The sequence below is a fragment of the Sus scrofa genome, chromosome 3, assembly GCF_054392235.1.
Source record: "Sus scrofa isolate SSC_HxYL_T2T_F1_AM1 chromosome 3, Sscrofa_HxYL_maternal_Yorkshire_Landrace_v2.0, whole genome shotgun sequence".
Taxonomy (NCBI): Eukaryota; Metazoa; Chordata; class Mammalia; order Artiodactyla; family Suidae; genus Sus; species Sus scrofa.
Window position 1 is genome coordinate 88,425,658 of NC_139385.1, and position 16,929 is coordinate 88,442,586.

The window sequence follows — 16,929 nt, forward strand, 5'->3', positions numbered from 1 at the left end:
TACGCCATGGGTGCAGCCCTAGAAAAGACAAAAAAAGAAAAAAGAAATGAATATGAATTGATAATGTTCACCAAAAACAAGCAAGCAAAGAACACCAAAAAGTGATGGGTTCAGCAATAACTCAGAACATTTACTATGTATAATGTACAATGTTTACTCATTATAGAACATGTACTCTGTGCCAAGCAATGTGCATTCATTCCTTCACTTAATCCCCTCTAAAAACCTCTCAATATAAATCTTATTGTCATCCACATTTTAATCCTGAGTTATCCTAAATAAAACGTGAACATCCATATGTGTCTCCCAAGAGTACACAAACCTGGCTCCTATTTTGTCAGTTTCCACCACCAACGTGTCTCCCAGACTGTGGTATGCAAACCACCCCTATCAGGGCAGCAGGGTTGCATCTTTAAAGTGGAGCTTCCCAGGACCTACAATATTCCTAGTGAATCAGACCCTCTGAGGATGAGAACTGTGAATATTCATATTAAACAAGCTCCCTAAGAATGTCCAACGCCCATTAAAGTCTGTGAACTTCTGACCTGGGGTCCACCTTACAAGACTGTAAATAAATAAGAGCTCTTCTGAAGTGTTCAGTGTTTCCACTTAACACACACTGGAATCACAAGAAGAATATCTTCCATATAAAATCTCCCATGTCACATCCTAGAGAGTATAAATTAGGATATCCTGGGGTTATACATATTTTTAACACAAAATCCTCTGTCTCTTAAGAAGCAGCAGGCCAGGTCTGATCAGCTGGCAAATATTTGTTAACCACTGCTTAAGGGGTCAATTTTGTGCAAATTTTATGCTATCGGTAAATCAGAATTTGTGGTTGCATAATTTTATAGAAAAGAAACAAAGAAAATATAAGATGTAGTAACTTGCTCTTAAACTGCTTATTTTCCTATATGGCAAAAATGTTTACTCAACCCAAAAACTTGAAAAAGAAATAATAAGCAGTATTGGGAAGATAAATAGGTATAAATGACACAACCCTAAATAATCAGCAACTCTGAAGTTATTTAAGTTAATTCCCTGGATTACAGTGGGAGAAGGACTTTCATAATTCAATCTCTAAATATCATAGAGGTGATGGCATTTTTGAAAATTTTATTCATGATTTCCATTCATCAAATGCAAGACATTTTCTCTCATGCAAGATCCACTCCTCCTAGAATTCCTAGCACAATCTGCTTACGAGGCCCCATGCAGTCCAACTCAACAGGACATTCAGGTGATAACACAGAAAATGAGCAAATCTTGGCAGTAAGGAACCAGTACTGATCAGCTGCCAATTGACTCATAAACTAGCCCACAAAATGTAAGCACAGTGCTATTTGTGAAGAGGTCAGCAACCAGCTGGCAGAAAGAAATAAATGCCAAGGAGTCTGGATTAATAAGAAAATAATGTCTAAATAAGTAATTAAAACACTTAGAAAGGTACTCTGCCCCACTATCTACCAGTGGAATTGCAGTTCCCTCTGGAAATATCCCAGACATACCAAATTCTCTCAGTATTTACTGAAAGCCTTTTATGCAGTGTCCTGTGGAGAAAACCCAGACCCAAAGGAATAACAGGAAAAATAAGGCTGCATGTGGCCATGAAATAGCAGCAGGGATCAGGCAGGGGATCCAGCCCCAAAACACATGGTCCTGTACATTGGCTACTGGGAGAAAGTCAGTAGATTCAAGCCACGGGCCCTAAGAATCACAAGTCTGAGCCCATCAGAACAGGCCTATTCTTTGTGTTTCAACAAGGAGCACAACAAAGGAAGGCCTGCTTCAGGAGGAAAGACAGTGGCTTATGTGAAGTCCTCTATATGCTGGGGGAGGAAGCCCTTGTGCTTTCAAAATAAGCAAGAGAGTATCTGTTCTCAAAATAGCAGTCAGGTCAGCTGGAGGGAGTGCAAGATGGGAGCAGAAGTGGAGACGTGATGAAAGCAAAATATATATGAATCAGAAGCCCTTTCAACTGAACCTCACTTAACCAAGTCACCAGATTAACCAGCACGCCCTACTTCCTTTCTAGAACCTAGAGGCAAATGCCAGGACATATGGAATGCCTATCATCAACAGGCTAATCCCAATGCTTCTGGACACCTCCACTTCTACCAGTTATGATAGCAAGAGGCCCTAACCGTCTATGCCAAGTGTACTTACTATTGTAAGTATGCAATCTGCTTAAACGTATAAAAACAATAAAATAGGAGAGCAGAGTTGTTTCCATGAAAAGTAAATTGCATTAAGTCATAATAAAATGAGTTATTTCTTTTTAAAGTCACTGTGTAATTTGGGGTAGGTTTAACAACTGTTAAATATTGAGAATCCTGTAAAAATCTAAAAGGACCCAAACAAGGAGAATGGAAAAGGTTTGGTTTACATGAGAAAGATAACTCAAGGAGTTCCTGTTACGGCTCAGCGGTAACAAACCTGATTAGCATCCATGAGGATGTGGGTTCAATCCCTGGCCTCACTCAGTGGTTTAAGGATCCAATGTTGCCATGAGCTGTGATGTACGTGGCAGACATGGCTCGGATCTGGTGTTGCTGTGCCTGGGGTATAGGCTGGCAGCTGTAGCTCCAATTTGACCCCTAGCCTGGGGACTTCCATATGCCCCATGCGCAACCCTAAAAACAAACAAACAAACAAAAAGAAAGATCTCAGAACTCTAGGTAACAGAACTCAGAGGAAAGGCCCAAGTACTACATGAAAAAGAAAAGAACTCAGTGTGCAAGAAGAAAATAAAAATTGACCATAAGCCCATTACCCAGAGTCAAACACTTAACAGTTCTGTGTATATATCTTTACTATATAAATTTATTTAAAGTAAATTTATATACAGTAAAAAGAACACATACATATGTGTATACACATATGTACACACAGGCTAGTTTTTTATTGTTAAAAATGCTGCTACATAATATTTTTTTCATTCATAAATCATGACTGTCTTCTGATGTTGATAAATATTATCTACAATATCTTTTTAATAGCCTGTAGCATTCAAAGTTTATGGGCACACACATCTGATTTAGTAAATCCCCTTTTGTTGGACTTTTGATTCCCATTTGTATCTGTTATTAGCAATGCTACCACCACTGCATACAGCCTCCACAATTTCCTTAGGATATATTCTGATGGTTGTGATTTAATACACCAGGGAGGAGCCTGCGACTCTGCTCTTTCAGGTTCTAAAAAGGGCCACTGAGGCTGCAAGATGGATGCTGGGATGGAGCACAGCAAACTGTGCCACTCCTGTGCAAAGGACAAAGGCAGCTCTGATAGAGGTATTACCTACAACTATGGTGGTAATTATACTGCAGTATGTAAGTATATCAAATCAACAGACTGTACAGCTTAAGCTTACACAATATTACGTGTCAATTATATCTCAAAGAAGTTGGAAACAATTATAAAAAAGGAAGCAAGTTCCCAAGGAAGTATGTGTATACTCATGTCCCTAGCAACATTATTCACAGCAGTCAAAAGGGAGAATCAACCCAAGTTTCCATCAACAAATAAATGGGTAAACAAGATATGATAAATATATATAATGGATTATTTTTCAACCTTAAAAAGAAAGGAAATTCTGACACATGCTATAACATGAATAAAGCCTAAAGGCATTATGCTCAGTGAAATAAGGCAGTCACAAAAGGACAAATTCTGTATGATTCCATTTATATGAGGCACCCAGAGTAGTCAGATTCATAGAATGGGGGTTGCCAAGGGCTGAGAGGAGGGGGACTGGGAAGTTTCACTGAAAAGAGTTCAAGGGACAAATGGTGGTGAACAATGCGGATGCATTTATGCGACTGAACTGTACACTCAGAAAATGGTTAACATGGTAACTTTTATGTTATGTATGCTTTACCACAATAGAAAAATTATATAGATTCATCGATCTTAAACCACTGAGTGAGGCCAGGGATTGAACCCACATCCTCATGGATGCTAGTCAGGTTCGTTACCGCTAAGCCGTAACAGGAACTCCTAGAGCTATCTTTCTCATGTAAACCAAACCTTTTCCATTCTCCTCGTTTGGGTCCTTTTAGATTTAGTGTGTGAGTGTGTGTGTGAGCGTGTGTGTGTGTGTCTGTCTGTCTGTCTGTCTGTCTGTCTGTCTGTCTGTCTTAGGCAAACACGGGATTTAGGGATTAGCTGAGCCAGTTCTTTGACTACACTGACTTGGCACTTCTCTCCAGATCCAAGGTCTGCAAATTACCACCTTCAGGCCAAATGTGACCCATGGCCTGGTTTTATAAATAAAGTTTTATTGGAACATAGGCCCATTTACTCACTTACATATTATATGGCTGCTTTCTCACCACAGTGGCAGAGTTGAGTAATTGTAATAGACAGCATAAGGTCCAAAACGCTGAAAATATTTATGATCTGGCTCTTCACATAAAAAGTCTTCTGACCCCTGAAGATTGGCTGCAGTAGCTTTAAGTAAACTAGAGAAAAAGGATCTCAGAGGAAGAAGAGTTCACAAGCCCACAGGAGCCTCCATCTCCCCTGTGCAGCAGTGATATGAGGGGCTGTGTTTGTCTTTCCTCCTGCAGTTGGTTTTGTGACACACGTCTGCTGACCCTGTTCAACAAGGCTGAGAAAGACAACCACATACCCCAAGGAAATCCAGCTGTGGCAATCCAGCTCCATTTTCCTTTGACTTAGCCGCCCCAGCATGTAAGGAGCCTCATTTGATCTGTTTCTTCTAATCCAGAAGTTCCTCAACCCTTTCTACCATATTTTTTCAAAGATTACACTAATGTATTTTTCATTACTCATAAATCATGCTGCCCCACAGCTCTCCACCGGACCAAATCAATGGCCTTTGTTGTTTCAGGGTAAGAAGAGGCAAAACCTAGAACCAAGAAATCTTTTTTTTTTTTTTTACTGTGTTTTATATTAGATTTCTCAAGTTAGAAACTACTATCTTAGAAGTCAGTTTTGTTGAAGGAGAAAAAAAGGATTATTTCTACTCAAAAAGCATCTTTGTACAAATTAAGAACAAAGCTCAGGGGACTAAGCATGGAGGTTGAGCATTAGCCACAATGCAGAGGGCACAGAGAACAAGATGTAAGGCAATTCCTGCCAGACAGAAGGAGAAGTAGGTAAACTTTCCACCCATCTCCTCACCTACCACAGGCTTGGCCCTGGAAGAAGAGGGAGAAGGAGGTGAAAAACATTCCAGATGGGCAAACAGGCAAATCCAAAAATATTTAGGCCAGTGATTTAATCAATGCCCCTATATAATGAATCTTCCATAAGAATCCTAAATGATAGGCTTCAGAGTTTCCAGACTGGTGAGCACATGGAGGTGCTGGGAGGGTGCTGCACCTGGAGAGGGCATGAAAGCTCCACACCCTTTCCCACATACCTTCCCCTGCATGCCTCTTTCATCTAGCTGTTCTCCTACACCCTTTACTAGATCCTTTAAATAAACTGGTAAACACAAAAAATAGTTAGGCTGGCCCATGTACGTACACACACACACACACGATTCCATGCAGTTGAGGACAGCAGATTATCACTGGCCAGGGGAAATGCCGAAGCAGATGGGCCAGAGTTAAAATTTTCTTGTTTCTCCATGGGCTACACTGGACATGAGGACATCTAGAAGTTCCCCAGGAGCCCTGTGGTGGACACAGGAGAAGGCAGCCAAGAATTAAGAGAGTGTTTGCAAGAGGTTGCCTGGCATGTGGCAAGAGAATCCTATAGCAGAAGCTAAAAAACAGGCCACCTAAAACCAGTTCTGATGCGAGTATCTGGCTAAGCATCAGAGGGTCCATAGCGGTGACAGGCAAAGTGGAGGATGCTCATCCTGGGGTACCACTAGGCACTGCTTGGGCCCACCTGGACCATCATGAGACACCTACCACTGACAATCTGCCCTGAGCAGAAACGAACTCCCAAAGAGAGAGAAGATTAGCTACACCTCGAAGAGAAATCAACAGCAGCCTGCAGAGAAGGACAACATGTGTACAACACATCCTGGCCCCTGCCCTCGATGTTGATAATGTTATGTAAGCCTTTCCCTGAAACCAGATGTCACTCAGAGAGAAGGACACGAGGAGCTGAGAGAAGGAGAAGGGCTGAGGGAAAAAAAAAAAAAAAAAAAGCTAAAGCCTGCAGAATCTGAGCTTACCTGGAAAATATTGCTTCAAACCAGAAGAATTCAATTTCTTAAGTGGGTATATATAATTTTTTAGTGACTCTGTACAAATAGGGGCTTCAGTACAAGATAATATCAATTACAAAAAATTGTCTCCATGGTTATAGGTGTTAACCAGACTTACAGTGATCATTTCACCATGTAAACAAATACTGAATCATTATATTGTACACCTAAAAATGTTACACGTCAATTAACTATAACTCAATAAAAAATAAAAAACAAAGCGTTCGTATTTTGAGCACTATTTGAGAATGGTGTGTAGGCTTCCAGATACCATCCTCACTTTTCTTACCTGAACCTCTGCCCTCCCACATGCTTCGCTCCATTTTAACACCAGGAAGGAAAGCTATCCCCCATCCCCACCAGGGGAGAAGAGGAAGGGAGTGCAGATAGTAACAGAGGCCTTCCTCACTCCAGTACTTGGATCTGACTGCCCCGGAGGAAGGGAAGTGAGTCAAAGGCTCTGGGCAACACTCCTGCCTGCAGAGCCAGCAGCAACCAGAGGGGGCAAGTAGGGAGGTCCTATTTCCCCTGGATGAGGCTCACTGCTAATGTGAGTTTTCCAAGCCCAGTGGCCAATTCTATGGATTCCGTGATTCCACATGAAACCACAACTCCCCAGTTCCAAAGGGCCTAGGCTCAGGCCTTGCCACATAACCATGTCATGTCTGTGTCCTCCTCAGAAGCCACCGAGTGCAGCAGTATGCTTCCCTCCCTAAGGGGACACAGAGCCGGGGGCAGGCTGGAGGTGTGCGGCTGCAGTTACAGTGGTCCCCCAAACTGGAATTAATGATCACTACTTGCGCTTCTGTCCCTCTTAGAACTGCAAAGCGCGGGTCACGGTGACTTTGTTTTTACTGGCCTACCACATATTGAAACCATTCCTGCATATTGATACTGAGTATCTCAGCCAAAACCTTGTGAAAATCATTTACTGTGCAACACAATAGAATGACTCTCTAAAGTTAAACATCCTGGGATATTTTATCTTTTCAAGTACATACCAAAAACTATTAAGTTCAAACTACGGATACAGTCTTTGCCAGTCCCCATTCTTGACACATATGCATCTGCATTTATAAGTTCAAAGACCTCTTGTAGGATCAAATTTCCAGCTTTAATTTTCTCTTTGTGACTGAAAACCAGTCCTACATCCTTCCTTAAGTCATCTATGAGAAAGGCCATGGTGTGAGGCCTCTACCCTAGACAACCCTAATGTGCTCTGAACGGGTGGAACAGGAACCCACTGCTGTCCTCTCTCCTGCGGCTCACAGAGGGTGGCACAACTGGCTGAAAAAGTAAAAAACGCACTTCCAGGACTCAAAGCGGGAGGGTAGCAGCCCTAGCCCTGTGCCAAAGGGCTAGTCTGTCTGAGCTTTCTCTGCCCTGACCCAAATCACAGGGTGGTTCTGCCCTTCACAGTGGCCTTGTTCTTCCTGCTCCTCTTCCTCTTCCCAGCCCGAGGTGTTCATGCTCAGTCATCCTGATTCCAGAGAATTCTCCCAGTGCTTTTTGTACCCTCACTTCCTGGATCCTTGGTGCCTGACACCATGACCTCATTTTCTCCTTACTGCTCCAGGAGCCACCCCTCCGCTCTTCGTCCTCCTTGCCCCTCCAACATGAAGGCAAGCTGATACCATGGGGTCTGTACATGGAGCTGCTGAGTGAGCCATCCCAAATGTGCTGGAGATTCCCAGAAAACCTGCTGCCATTTTGCACCCCACTCCCACTCCTAGTTTATCTTTTAACACTGATTTTGAAATTATAGTCAATGCTATATAGTCAGATTCTATATTTGCAAACTCACCTACCTGCCAAAATGTATTTGCAACCCTCAGATCAGCACTCACAGGCACCTCTGTGGTCATTCACGGACGTGTGCAGAACAAAAAATTTGAGTTTTCCGACACACATGTTCCCAGCAGAGTTGAACAAGGTGACACTTTCCCTCCTAGCTTCACTCTCATACTGCAAATTTGTAGTTTAAGTGACATGCCTTTACACAGTTTTTGCTTTTTTTTGTGATGTTCCTGTTGAAAACGGCCCCCAAACATAATGCTGAAGTGCTGCTGTCCACTGCTCCTGAGCCCAAGAAGGTTGTGATGCGCCTTATAGAGAAAACACCTGTGCCACAGAAGCTTCGTCCAGCCATGAGTTATGGTGCTACTTGCCATGAGTCCAAAGGTAAGGAAGCAACAAGATATATATTAAACAAGGGGTCTTTCAGCATAAACACACATAAAACATGTTTATGTATTATCAGGTTGTGACAGAGGCTCACAGGAACCTAACCATGTATTTCCCTTAAGAGCAATGTTCAGGAGTTGCAAATTCAGGGTTCACAATGACTTTATAAAACCTAACTACCACAAATAATGATGGTGGACCATACTGGTGATCATTTTGTTGTGTATAGAAATATAAAATCCCTGTGTTATACACCAGAAACTAATGTGTTGTAGGTCAATCACACTTCAAAAACCAACAAACTCATAGGAAAGACATCTGCTTGAGTCAGACTTGTAAATCTCTGCTCTTCCAGCAAATACTTGAAGAAGCATATACCTTAGTCCACTCAAGCTGCTATAACAGAATACCAGAGACCTAAAGGTTTACACACAGAAATTTATTTCTCATAGTCCTGGAAGCTGGAAGTCTGAAATCTGAGTGCCAGCATGATCAGGTTCTGGTGAGAGCTTGCCTGCTGATTCACAGACAGTTCTTCATGTGGCAGAAGAAAAAAAGGCAAGAGCACTTTCTGGGGTGTCATTGAAAAGGGCACTAATCTCACTGAGGAGGGCTCCACTCTCATGACCTGGTAACCTCCCCAAAGCCCCACCTCCTAATACCATCACATGCACTGACTCACTGAGGGGTTAGGATTTCAATACATGAACTCTGAGGGACACAAACATTCAGTCTATAACAGTACCATAAAAGTATCCAGACACTGAGCATCAATGGCTGCTACTGGGCATCAGTGGCTGCTACATGGCAAAGAGAAAGAGAACCTTATAATGGAAGAGTAAACTACCATTTACAAAGTATTCTCACTAAAAAAAATCATATATGAATTGGACCAAATCTATAAACCCAACTCCAATGACAGGAAACACAGAGGACAGAGGAACATGTCAAACTACATCACGAAGATGGATCTAGGAAGATCCAGACTGTGGGAGACTCCACGGGTTAAATAAGGCGATTTCTTCAACAGATTAAGTGGAAAGAAGAAAAAGAGATGAAGGGATAACTTAGATTTAAACAAGAATGAAAACATAACCATTTACAATATGTGGGCCTTATTTGAATCTTCATTCAAGTAAACTGTAAAAAAAAAAAAACTGTATTTAGGAGATAACTGGAAAATTAAACACTACCTGTGTATTTAATGCTATTAAAGAAGGGTTGTTAAGTATTTTAGGTACAACATCACTGTAATTAATTTTAAAAGAAAACAACTTACATTGTGGAGAGTCACAGAGAAATATTTATGGAGGAAGTGTTACAAACAGTGGGGCATTTAGTTCAAAATAATTGATGGAGAAAGTGCATGGGGGCAGTGAGTGGAAGATCAGCGAGAGGCTGTTGTTGGTTGGAGCTACGTGCAGTTACAGGAGACATTCATTATGCCAATCTACTTTTGTATTATGTTCAAAATGCTCCATAATGAAAAAGATTTAACATGGCCATAATCAATGACAGCTCTGCCACTTAGTAGCCGTGCATACTGCCTGGTTTCAACCTCTCTGAGCCTCAGCAAAATGGCCTGCTTGTTACTACCACGAGGAGAGAGGTTATTAAGATGGGTGAAGCACAAGAGATTTATAAGGTTAACAAAAAAATCTCTTTCCTTCCAGTATCTTTCAAATCTTTATCTCCAGTTCTAATTGTTTATCTGCAACACTAGGTTCTTATTTCAAAAACTATGAGATTCATTCCCAAAGCCAGCAACTTTAAGCAGAAGGACTGTCTGCGTACTTAAAAGCCATCTGCACTTTCTTCTCCGCTGTCAGCCACAATTTTCTTTTCAATATTTTCTGCTCCCCTTTTATCCTTGCTGCTCATTCTGGTTGATTCAAGGGTTGGCCTCCAATCTACGACAGGCCACTGAGACATGAGAAGTCTGCAGAGGGTTTCTGGGATAGGATTCTTTGCCCCTTAAAAAATAGGTGCACAAAGAAGAGTGCTCTTTCTTCTGCTATAGTTATCCCTGCATGTGATGTTGGAAGTGCAACCCCCATTCTGTGACCACGAGTGGAGGCAGCCTGCAAGGAACTTGCTAAGATGGCAGAGCAGAAAGGCGTAAGGACTCCAGGTTCTCAGGGACATTACTGAGCCACTGAGTTGGCCAGTCCTGGATTTCTTGTCATACATCATAAAAAGCACCACGACTGTTTAAGCCACTTTGAGTAGGGTATTCTATCACTTGAGACTAAAGTCTTCTAAAAGAAATGAGCTCAGCAGGATGACCTGCAGAATGAGGGCTATCTACAAAACCTCCCCCTCACCTTCCACATTCTATTTCTTCACTGAGGGCGCACTCCCTCTCCCACATGCCTGCTCCCTTCTCATACCCCACCATCCCCACTCCCAAGGTGTGAGTAGTGGGACCATTAAAAAAGGTGAGAAGCCCAGCAAGTGTCCTGAAGGAGGTCACAGATGTGTTGTTTATCGTCTTACCTTCAGTTCCGAGGATAGTGCCTGGCAAAATTAATAAAGATTTGAGTGCAAGGGGGAAAAAAATGAATCCATAAATGACTGCCCTGTCATCTCTGAAAACTTAAGTTTCAGTTAGACTCTAGTTCCCCACCCTCAATACTTCCCAAACAACTCACTTATGCATCATCTCTTACCTGAGCTACCATGGCCTCCTGCTGGCCTCCCTGAGTCCAGCCTCTCCCCCTTGCAGGGTAACCGGTTATCTCCTAAAACACAGATCATTCACGACCTTCCTTAAAGATCTCTAGGAAGTCAGAATTAGCTACAGGAACAAGTCCAAATTCCTTTCATGGAATAAGGTCCTTCTTCATTTGACCACAACATAACTTTGCTGCTACGCCACCTACATCCCTCTCTCTCCTCCCCCAACCCACTCTAAGTTCCAGCCATACAAGCCCCTGGCAGTGTCCTGAGTCAGCTTCGTTATCCTTACCTTGGGTACCTTCTTTCCAACCCACCCACGCAGCCTAACAAACTCCTGACCATCCTTCACAATCTCACTCAGATGTCAACTTGTCTCCACTTTTCCAGACAGAGTTGGTCACACCTCCTTGGTTTTCTCCTAATCCTCTGACCACGACAACACCTGTCACATCAAATAAGAATTATCTTTTTAAATATACATCCCTTTAATAAACTAAAAAGTATTCCAGAGATGGAGCTACATCCTTACTCCCTACAATATGTGTTACTGGATAAAAGGTTTTGAATTATGGAAAAGAGGAAGGAAGAAAAGCACTGGCATTGTTCCAGTTACTAAGTCTAGAAACCTGGAAGTCATGAATTCCCAGAGCAGAAAGGAATGTTACAGATCATCGTGGAAAAACCTTGACTTTAAAGATAAGTAAATTGACTCTTCTTTCATCCCCTGTATACAATTTGTCACCAAAACTATTTGTCATATCTTCCTTCAAAATATCTACCAGATTTCCTCCTTCCCCTTTCACCCTCCTGACCCCCACCCAGTCCCTCTCACTTACTCCTGCTGGGATTGTTGAAAGGGCCCTCAAAGAGGGTTTCCTCTCCCCTCTCCCTCCTGAGCCATCTTGTACACAACTGACAGAGGAGACTTTCTAAACTAAAGGGGATCCCTTCTGCCTCTGGCTTTCTGCCTAGGCCCCAAGACGGTACCTTGGTGTCCTCCCGCACACCTCTGCTATTGTAAACCTAGTCTTCCTTCAAGGTCCCCCATTATAACTGAGACACACATAATTAGTGTGTGGGTGGTGGGACAGAGGGAAATAGAGGCATATTTTTGTGTCCAGACACATGTATGCACCTGTCCTACTGATATCCACATGAAACGTTGTTTAAACGGTTCTCAGGAGTAGCCCTGAAGAGGAAAAAAGTTGTAGAAGATAAGGCAGAGAGGTGGGTCCATTCCCACAAGGTCGGTCTTGGGACCCCCAGGAAAATTACTGGTTTTAACCTTGAAAGCCCTGTACCCTAGGAATTTCCTAGATCCTGAGCAAACCTGGCCAACTGATCTCCTGACGCCGCCTCCTTGTCCCTCTTTCCCTGACTCCTTATGCCACTGTTCATTCACCAGCATAAGCATAGAGTAAACACACCCATGGATGTCATAGCCTAGGCAACACCAAACTTTGATAATTCTTTAAACTTCTGAATGCTGAATTAAGCTCTGCTTTGCAAAGTGGGTGTTTTAGATCTCAGTAGAAATTATCTCAGCAGATTAGAAATACTTTTGATATGTGAGGTGCTTTTACAAAACATAAGGCAGGCGAGGAATACACTGAAATTATGCCAATTCCCTGAAAATGTCATTCAGTGGCAACCTACTTTCTCGATTCACCCTCAAATCACATACAAACACAGCTGAGGTAAAGAACTTTCCATAATAATATCAATACTCCATATTTGGCTTTGAGAGCCTCTTTTACTTATAAAATACTTAAACTCCTTCCATTTTCCTGACTGTCATATTTGATGGTTTTAGAAACCATACTCTGAACTGTAGTATTTTCAAGTTGAAATTTTATGCATACAAAAAACAATCTAAAAATGTTCAGAAACAACTGAGCCTTACATAGGGCTTCAAACCTCCACGACAATTCTTTGAGTGTCATTGTCATTGGCCTGGTGTTTACAGCAATCTTCAGTGTGGGAACATGTTCTCCTGCATTTCTATTAGTTCCCACACGGGAATGACAAAGCCCTTTCAACACTTCTTAAAGCCCTCCTTTTAACCCTCTACCATGTCTAATGCCACAGAGCCAACATCTGAAATGATCATGTATGCACTGGTGTGATACCTGAGGCCCTATAAAATGTACTTAATTTGGTAAAACATTCAGTTAATATTCTGGGAGTTTCGACAAGCTTCAGCATGCAAATTGTTCTAAGTGGACACAAGTGACTGAGGTTTTTTTGCTGGATTAACTGGAGGTTCAAACACCTTCTAAATCCACCATTGCGAGACTCAAAATATGTGACTAACACTATCCATAACGTTGGTAGAATCAATTATTTTTTAACAGGAACAAAATCTTATATTGTCCTTTCACATTGGCTGCGCCATCAGTCGAACATGGTACATAGCTTCTCGGAGAAATATGATTTGATATGAGAACATCTGTAACCGTCTGGAACATATTTTTCCCAGGACTTGACTTTGAGCTCTCTACAGATATCAGATGTTTTCCACAGAATCTGTGACATGTCTTAGGATTCTTGAATAAACATCAGCTATGCCTCTGTCTTGAATGGTGTCAATCTGAATTGAAAATCTGCCAGCATTCTTAACATCCCCACCAGCAGACTTCTTAATGAAGCTGCTCTTACTGTGGATAGATTTCTATTAAAATCAGAGTTGTGTAAGCTGACCTTCCACTTATTTTAGAAACTCCCTTTAGTTTCCAAAGGTCTAAGACGTGTCTGAGCAAGCAACAATCTGAGACACATGCACTAGGGTCCTATCTCCCCACTTACATTTGCTGCAGTGTTATTTGTCCTGCGATAACTGACAAGGTCCTTCACCAGCGGCATTAAGTCCATTAATCAGGCAAAATAAAAACACTTCAGCACAATTTGTTCTATCTTCATGTACTTTTGATTATCAAAGGGAAGACTGGAGGTGTGATTAATAGTACTTATTAAATGGGAAATCTTCATCTCTTATACCAGTCTCTCTGACAAAAATGTTCTGCAAATTACATCTGAAGAACATATTATTAAAAAGAACCTACTTAATTAAGTTTAGTAAAATGATCTCAGACATGCACAGAGATGCATGTACAAGGATATTCTTCTCAAAGCTGTTCAGCAATTTCAAAAGTTTGGAAGGACTTGCACTATAGGGAATAGTTAAATGATTTATAGTATATCCCTACAAAGAAATGCTATACTGTTATTAACATTAATGTGGTGAAAGTATTTTTATTTACAGGGAAAGAAAGTCCATCATTATGGTTAAGTGGGAGAGAAAGAAATTCAAAAGCTAGTATTACAGTATAACAAATTTCTCTTTATACATTTTTTCATTACATGTATCTACATTGCATGGAAATAACTCTGAAAAGATAGACATTCAATAGCAGTCATGGTCATCTCTGGATGGTGAACTTATGGGTAAATTTTATGTTCCAGTTCTTCTTTCTACAGCCACCACTAAGCCATGTCCTATCAGTGCCCAGAAGAGAAAGAGGCAGAGCCTGAGTTACAAGCAAAGGATAGAGGGTGCCCACAGATTAACTGACTCCCAGGGGCAGAAAACTCTCTAGAGTGTGACCTGAGAACATGCATTTCTAACTAGCTTCCAGGTGATATCAAGGCTGCTAGTCGAGGGTCCACACTTTGAGTAGCACCGTCCTAGGGTTTTCTATGACCCCAGTTCTCATTAACCAGATTCCTTGTAGCTATACTGTCTTCTATGGGTAATTACTAGTTTGGGGGTGGGGAGAGGGTCTCCCAATTCTTCCACTAGAAGACAGGCCGGAGGAGGCCATAGCTCCTGGCCCCAAGCCTGGTGCCTCCCAAACAGCAAGTACTCAAGGCATGTTTGTTGCAGAAATTAATGCAGAGACATCCAGGCATGGTGCAAGGGTCTGAGAAAGATCTGTGACATTTACTACTCCTCATGTGGTACCAGGACACGCATCATAAAAAACTTCACCCACATGTGGACCAGAATCTCTGCAGGCAGGCCAAGGAGCCTTCACATTACCAGCTCTCCAGGTGATTCTTTGGCTCACTAAAGCTGGAGATCCTGCCCAGGGAATCAGAGGAAAAGAAGGATTCTGTGGCTTGGTCAGAGAAGGTTTTGCATTGAGGTAATGAAAGCCCCTGGAAAAAAACATGAGAATGTTTTCAAAGCAGTTTATCACACTTGATCACACTTTAACCCATTAATCATTAACACCTGAGTATGAATTACCACAGAAACGAGAAAACAGACAAGGTTGGTTATGATTTGATAAAAGAGACTTTTAAAAGGTCCAGAGCAGAGCTGAGAATCGGCTTGAGGACTGGCTGTGAGGGGAGCGGGGGAAGACACACATCATATTATGCCCCGAGCCCTTCTTGCTTTCAGGCAGTACAACCCCCAGCTCCTAAAAAAAGAGATGTTTAAAAGAAAGAAGAAAAATGTGTCTGTTCCCACTTCCCAACAATCTTTAAGCAAGCTCCACAGTAAGAGGCCAAGAAGGAGCTGGACTTGGAACATTTGGTGGCTCGTCCCTTCCCACGTGCTACTGTTCCCAGCTGTATCTGCTGAGAACTAAAGTGTCAGGATCTTATAAAAGGCATTTTGAGAGGCCACAACACTTCCTCCTCTTACTTCAACATGAGGCCCTCAATTAAGCCGGAACTAATTCTTATGACAAGTTACAAACCACAAGCCAAAATAATGAAAACACTGACACCACTCACACTAGGGGAAGACTTCAGGGAGCTCCTATGACAAAGCCCCTGTTATTCCCCCAACTCTCCCAATGGTTCCCAGTGCTGGGCACGGCAGCCTCCCTAAGCCCTGGAGAATAAGGCAGAAAACCGAATTTCCACTGTGGCACTAGTTAAAGCGACTAGCAGATGGTTCTGCCTATTTGACCAACTTTTTCATAGAATTTTTTCTCTCAATCAGGATAAGGCAGAATGAAGAACATTAGACTCGGAGCCAAAAGTCCTAGGTTCTAAATCCCAGCTTACCAAGAATGGGACAGCCTGAAACAGGTGAGTTCATTTATCTGAGTCCCACAATGTGTATGCCTTTGTGTGCATGTGTGCATGTATAACAGTAAACAGATCTGAACACATCTAATGGGGGGTGACGCCCAGCTCACCAGTTCTTTGTTTGGAGGTCTTGGTCGGTATTTCTTTGCTAGAAAAGGAATTTGGGAGCAGTAATGAGGGCAGCAGAGGGGATGGTTCCACCTCAGCCCCTCCATTCTCACTGGGAGCAACGCTGTGGGCCTGGATGTGGTGGGAAGTGATCTGCCAGCACAGTGAGGCCCAGCTCCTGAGCCCAAGCAAGACAGACTCAGTGGACCTCAGACACAACAGAGCAATCTTTAAGGGAGCTCCATGGTCCCACAGTTATGCCCAGGAGGGGCTAAGTCTTTTGGAGCTGGGTCATTCTAATGATGCACAGGTCCCTCCTACTCAATGGCAGGCAAGGCCTGAGGATACATCAAAGAACTCTCCTGCCAATGCCACAGGGCCAATGTCAGGTTCAGGGTTACACAGAAAAGTAACCTGTAAACTATAAAAGAGATCTAGAGACACAGGGACATTCCTCTTTCCTTTGTTTCCTCAGTATCAAGCCAACACCTGAGAGATCAAAGAGCTCGGATCCCAGGGGCAGACTGAGCCCTCAGAGGGCCCAGTGTGGCTACATCAAAAAGCACCTTCAGGAAAATGAGTAAAGACTCTCTTACTTTCCAAAAGGCTCTCAAATTGTTTCTAAGGAGCTGACTTAACCCTCTGCAAATGGTGGATTCAGCCAATCTACCTTTTATACCAGATCTCTCCCAGTCTTAGTCCCTCAATCTATGTACAGGGTA

At 42.4% G+C, this 16,929-nt stretch overlaps 1 protein-coding gene across 24 annotated transcripts in view; it reads right to left on the bottom strand.

The window, feature by feature from the left end:
• LOC110259998 (uncharacterized) overlaps positions 1 to 16,929 on the bottom strand; it is a 494,473-nt gene that overhangs the window by 444,461 nt on the left and 33,083 nt on the right. For 3 of the 24 annotated variants that reach the window (XR_014839719.1, XR_014839739.1, XR_014839746.1), the window contains exon 2: positions 15,049 to 15,214. The exons of 19 other annotated variants lie outside the window; for them this stretch is intronic. The gene's annotated coding sequence lies outside the window, so the exon portion shown is untranslated. The remainder of the gene's footprint in view (positions 1 to 15,048; positions 15,215 to 16,929) is intronic. 2 more of the 24 variants (XR_014839745.1, XM_085016132.1) reach the window with 1 other exon arrangement.